This window comes from Larimichthys crocea, chromosome III (genome assembly GCF_000972845.2).
Source record: "Larimichthys crocea isolate SSNF chromosome III, L_crocea_2.0, whole genome shotgun sequence".
In the NCBI taxonomy this organism is placed as follows: domain Eukaryota; kingdom Metazoa; phylum Chordata; class Actinopteri; family Sciaenidae; genus Larimichthys; species Larimichthys crocea.
The window spans coordinates 27,171,965-27,178,867 of NC_040013.1; positions in this window are offsets into that span (position 1 = coordinate 27,171,965).

Consider the following 6,903-nt stretch of genomic DNA (forward strand, 5'->3'; position numbering starts at 1 on the left):
TGCAGGTAACACATTTGTGGTTTTAGAGAGTGCATCTTCACTTCAGACCGCTAAATCTGACGATTTCATATCATCATCAGCAATCAAATGAGATATAAATTATAACAAAAAATATAGGCGTGTCATGTTTATATCGCATGCAGTATAAGAAGTGGATATAATCAACCCAACTACCCATCCAAGGGTGCGCAATGGAAACTGGGTGGTGCAGACATGTCTCTTGAATTTGATTCACAGCCTACTGTTTGTCCCAGCCACACATTTCTGTTAATATTGTGAGGTAGCTCTCCCCATCCACCCAACTGAGACACTTTAAACCAGTTTCAGAGTCACGGTTCTCCTGCCTATTGAATTTCGAGATGAAATTATATCAATAAAGTTCGCCTCATGTTTTAAGTTTTAATTTCAACGTGTTTGTGTGTTTACATTATGAGGGCAGTGTTAGACGTGAATTATCTCATGACTCCCTGACTGATGCAAAGAGGGGAGTCGGGAAAGTCAGTGGTTAACTCTAACCTCTGTGCTTGGTTTTTCCACACGGGGGAGAGGGTGGACCACAGTTTATCAACTCTTGCCTAATGATTACCATGATTGGCTATTGTTAGATGAGTAGGAAGGCCTAGCCCAGTGAAGCTTGTGTCTAATTGGGGGAAAAGGGAGATTTTTGAAGAGACTTAGGCAAGTAGTGGTTAGAGTTAGGCTAACTCTCTAGGAAATTAATGTTAGTCTATGTAATGTCCCCAAAAGTGACCAAAGTAAACATTAAATCTTATTTGTGACAATAAAATGTAATTTATCGTAAAAAGAACACTATTCAAAAGTAGACTTGTCCATGTTTGATCACTGTTCACTTTGTGATCTCTGTCTATGTATATATTAATGACTTTTTATCCGTTTTAAATTTTAAAATTTTCATTTTAACAGTAAAACATCATGAATCACTTCAGCAGAGGGTTGCACAGTCATGTTTATAGTGTTCCTTAATGACAGCCTCAGCAGACATATAGGCTTCTGTATGTGAATCAGAACTGACGGGTAGGTCTGTTTGCTGATTCTAGTGGGGCGGTCTAATTGTTCAAAATCATGGTGTTGCCTTCTGAAGACACTTCACCAGCTGAGAGAGGGAGCAGAGGTGATAAGCCTCTGATGGAGAAGATTGCCCTTGAAGCCCAGGGGCCCTTGTAAAACATCGTAGGTACCTTTTCCATACCTGCGTGCATTGTAATCATCACAGCTACATCTTTCCTCTGCATGGCTGGACTGGCCTGGACAGCCGGACTCTGAGAGGCACTGTGTGGGATAGAAAGGGAAGGCTGGATCATTTTCAGTATTAGCAGTTTGAGACATGTTTCAACACTGAGTATTCAGAGAATCAATCACTAACAGACTGACAAAGACAGACTGCATGCTGATGTCAAAGCTCCAGGAAACATGTTTCAAAATTTAACCGAACAGCTTGATGAAGAGCTCAAACTGACCTGGTTCTGGGTGGAATTTGCCACCTGACCCCAGCATAGTTAACAACTCAGTTTTAGAGTTACAGGGATCATTTAATCATTTTACTGCCTTAGCTTCTTAACTGGGTCATTAAGTTAAAAGTTGCAAGTTAGTTACTGCTGTGTAAAATGTGTCTACTGTATGTGTCACCATGGAAGCGCTGTTGCCTTTCAGTGCCCATAAATCAATGAGTCAAAAACCCAATCAACGAGTGTTTGATCCTGGTGATCCACTGTGCGGGCCCCAAGATGACCCACATATCACATGACCTATAAAGGTGGTCTACCTCCGGCCCCATACCACTTCAGACAGAGATAAAAGGAGCATTACATTTCTCAGACCCCAAGGGATCTATCCTACTGAAACTCACAATATTAAAGGCCAAAGCCGCTCTGATTTTAATGTTTTTTTATCAGTTACGTACAGATCGGTATGTTTTGAGGTTCTATGAAAGGAAATCCTCCAGGATCAACAAATCTACGCAGAGCAGAGGAAAGCTAGAATCACTGCAAAGTCACCTTATGTGTTTGACAATATGTTTGCTCCTGTATAAATAAACTCAAACATCCAGTGGTACACATCAACTCTTCTGGGCATTGTTAGAAGAGAAAATAAATTAATAAATAACAGCATGAAACAAGCTGTTCAATTTAAGTGTCAAACAAAAGCCAAACCTGTGACCCATAGAGAAAAAACAGCATGTCCCAAGGTACATTGAAACAAGCTTGTGGTGTGTGTGTGCTTTGTGAGTGAAACCCCTGTTTAGAGCAGAAAATGTGGGAAAATGAAGTTGCCTCTGGACAGACGCGAACCATGATCCGCTGGAGCCAAGTGTGGAGGCCCAGACCACCAGAGCTGATCCTTTCAGCTTTACTGAGAGGCCAAGAGAGGTAAGCGACAGCACTGGAACTGATTTTAATCATGTTTCCTCGGACCAAAACCAGGTCAATGTATGCTTTCTTTGTTTTATTAAAACAATATTGACAGATATTGTCTAAAGAAGAAGCACAGCGAGGGTAACTCGTCTGTCACACACAGATAACATTTCTGTCATCGACTCCTCAAATAAGGTCATTTCATTGTAAGAGGACCCTGTTCTTTCTACAGATATATATATAACATGATTCTTATTTTCAGGTGTTTAGACACTAATGAAAACATACGAATGAATATTATATTCTATTTCTACCAGTGGTTCTCTAGAAGCTTGATTATGTCAGTTAAGTCTTAATACAAGCTACTGATGTCCTGGTTGTCCACGAAATCATATATAAAAATTGCCTCATTTATCTTTAATATTCCAGAGAAAATAATAAGACACGTCAACATGTTTAAGATAAATACTGTAGACCTGGAATTGTTTCAGTGAACTATAATGTGTGTTTTAATAGAAACACAAGCAGACAGCAGCAGCAGCAGAAGGCAACTCCAACCACACCCACTTGCTTCTATGACTTCCGAACAACATACAAATAATTGAAAGGAAAAAGAAGGACAAGACATGCTACACACTGCCATAGTGAGGACGACTGCACAAGTGGCACAACTGTGTGGAGTCCTCTGTACCAGGTGTCAATCAACAGGCAGGAGTCAGTCATGGCGGTGACAGCTGGTGGACTGTCGGGCGGTCTGAGGGGTGTTAGCTTTGCCCTGCTGTCCACTAATTACTGCCTCTAGTGAGAGCCGCCAACCCGCTCGTATCTTTTATTTATTTCTTCATCTGGCGCTCTTTTTTTTTTCCCCACACACATTTCAGTCATGTGGTGTTGGCAAACTCCTAATGTTACAAGGCCAGATTAAGGCTCAGTTTCATAAAAGAGATTTCGTCCTACTCCAGTTCTACTAAAGAAACAGTAGGTTGCATCAAAGTGGGGATCACATTACAGGGTGAAGTATCTCTCTCTGTCTGTCCGAATCAATTCATTATGACAGGTAAAATATGACACGTGTTTACATATAAAAAATATAACCTGAGACATGAAGAGGCTGAATCACTCAGACAATAAGGTCTGTAATTTTATGTGTAATACATTTTTCATGTGTTCCTATTGATAAATGATTCATCAGATTGTGTTTCAACCGCTCAAACCTCCAAACCTCAGCATCAAAGCTCTGGTGAAAAGAAGTCCTAATGGCGATTATTCAAGAGGCCCTGTAGTCTGTAACTTTATGAATCACTGTATCTGCTACCTTCCAACAAACTAGTTTAAATGTGAAAGGATGGCAAAGGAACAAAGACACAGGAAGTGAGTGAGAGAGAGAGAGAAGGGGGGGGGTGCAGACAAAATGGTTTGATAACCAGAAACAGACCATTCCCACGTCACAGATCTTTGCCAATTGCAGTTAAGATAATGCAGCACTGTGGGAACCATTTAATTCTCTAACCTCATCTCTCCTGCTGTAATCTGCCTATACATAACCTCTGGAGATTCAGGATTACAATATTTCAAATTCAGTCTTGGGTGTCAGCTTGACAACTATGACACCCAAGATGACAACTTGCAAGAAGGTCTTTAAAATGTGTGATCTATGACATTGCACAGCACGAGTCCCTATGGTAGAATTCCTGTAGGCGTCATGCTCCTCACTGTACTTTAACCACAGAAAAAATGGGGGTGTAAGACAGTCAGTTATTAAGCCAGTCAGCAATTAGGCCTACACGAGAGAAGGCAATGTGGTCAGCTCATTGATCCTTTGGTCTCTGACCAAGAGGAAGTCAAGATAATAACATAATGCATTCCCAGTCATGGGAGAAAATCAAGTCAAATGTAGAAAGTCATTTTGGTTTCTTTGGTTCCAATTACTATTTCACATTATGTTTTGGTAAAACTGCAATAAAAATCCATTTTGGTCATCCATTAAAATGCTTGGGTGGCATACACTGCCTTCTGAAATTGCTTTGTGGTTACTGTACATTACTGTACACTTCTAAGTAGCAAGAACATGACAAAAGGTGACACAAGCTAACACACTTGCAACTATCACAACTCATCTTAACAAGCAAAAATGTGAGTCAGCTCTCAACCTGGGAAACATTATTAAACCTTAGTCAAAGAGTTTTATCTGTGCAAGAATTTTAAAAATGTATGAAGCTTATGTAGAAGATTTCTCGATAAAAAGTTATAAACTGCTTCAAAATGGGGAAAAAAGAGAAAGTCTCCTTTGAGCACACTGCAGCAGGTTGTCATTATCACACAGTCAATGTTCAACTATCCTCTTAAAACCTGCAGAACATTTGGTTTAATTCAAATAATGAGGGCAATCAGTTCACACCAGTATCTCAAAGAGAAACCACTCATTATCTGTAATGATCAAAAGGCTGTTTTAATGACTGGGTTGAAACAAAGCGGATACTCTTTGCCACTGGCAAAACTTGTAGACCGGTGCAGAAAAGACCCGAAGTCAGTTTGGTAAAACAGCAAGAGTGCAGTATATGGCTGCAATATAGGCTTTTATGTAAGCAATGAATTCTCTGTGGGCATCTAACAGTGTACAGGATATTTAGCATCTGGAAAGTTGTTGTATGTGATGACTAAAATGGTCTTTCTGCTATCCGTGGTGCCGCCAAGGGGCGACCACTGAACCCCTTACTGCTCCTGATGAGCAGGTTGGCACCTTGCATGTAAGCCTCTGCCATCAGTGTACGAATGTTGGCATATGTGACATAGTTCTTTCAGTGATCAGTAGAGAAAGACGATATAAGCGCAGTCCATTTATCATTTTTACATTCAAGTCAAAGTGGTCCAGCAGGAAGGTTCACTTCTGCTTTTGTATAGTTGCCCACTGCTGTACTTCTGTATGCGAAATGGCATTGTCGGCCAGAGGTGTGCAGACACCATTCACCCGATAAAACTGAACTGAAACTTGTTTATTGCCCTACTGATCATAACTTAATGCAATTTTACTGAATTGCAAAATCTGGTTGATTCACGCAGCAAAAGGGCTGTGGTGCAAAAGTGGACGCATACATCAGTTGGTTCCATGATGTCAAAGGGTGAGTAAACTGTAACTCATAGCAGCATATGTGATGATACATCCAGAAATAAGTTGTCATCTTCGCTTTGCAAACGTTGCTTGTGTGAGGCCAAGTCGTCTCAGACATTACAGCGCAAGGCGGCATGCAGTGAGAATTGAGCACAGCCTAGCAACATACAAAGACCACTCTGTCTCACTGCGGCTCTGTGGCGGGAAAGCAGGAAGACTCCTGTCATTTCCCTGGATGATGGGAATCCTACAGGTGCACGCATAAGTGAATGACGATGATAAGCAAGTGACTGAACATTTAATTTCAACCCCGCACAGCCATCATCGCTCCCTCACAAACCCTTCCAGCTGTGTGAGCTGCTATATTGACCATTCATCTAGAGTGCCCTTGTTAGAAGGCCATGTAGTTGTAACTTCAGGGTTTTCCTCTAAAATGCTATCCAATGTGATGAAAACCAAGAGATGAACAGGAATTCAACCATCCGATGTGTTCAAGTGACAATAGCCAAAAAAGTTACTTTTAAACATAATTATTATATAGCATGTTTATAGGTAACTATGCATGCTGGTAGTATCATCAATAAGACTCCATGGACACCACACATTACATTAACATAGTCTCTACATCCAATTTGACGTGTCAGAACATTTGAATTGCACATTTTTTATGATGTTTTTTTTCTCTTACTTTGTTTGTTTGGACTGTTATACACCACAACACCAAGGCAAATTCCTTGTATGTGAAAATGTACTTAGGAATAAACCAGATTCTGATAACAAGCCAACACATGGCAAGTTCATTTCATTTGAGCCTTAAACTACTGGAAATTATTTTTATGACTCCAACACAACAGGAATTTGTGCTTGGTCACAGTCATTATGTGACTCATTCAAGTGATTGGCGTTCAACGTCCTGCATGCAAACAGTAAATTTGGGAAAAATGCTTTTAGTTGTTGTTTTCATTATCTGCTCAAAACTGTGGTCCATAAACTGATTTACTGCATGTGCTTTTCTTTACTTGTGGTGTTCATTGCAGTCACGCTAATATGTATCTCTTTACATGTACATGTACAGCTACATGTACATGTACATGTACAGCTACATGTACATGTACAGCTACATGTACAGCTCATGCTTGGTGCTCAAATAATTATACTTCCTTTTATCTTTGTATCAACAGCATGTCAGCAAATGTTCATCTCATTTTAGAAATGAAACACTTTCGAAATAATAATTATTAGGTTCTCATTTAAAATAAATATTCTTCAGACCAACAACTTCTTGACAAGGTTTCAAGTGGCTTTTCCCTGTAGAGTATAAAATAAAAAAATCAATGAACTTAATTGATCTGCTTATTCTTATTCACTGTATTGTGGGCGATAACATGATTCAGAAAATACAGCAAAAATATTGCAGTAAAA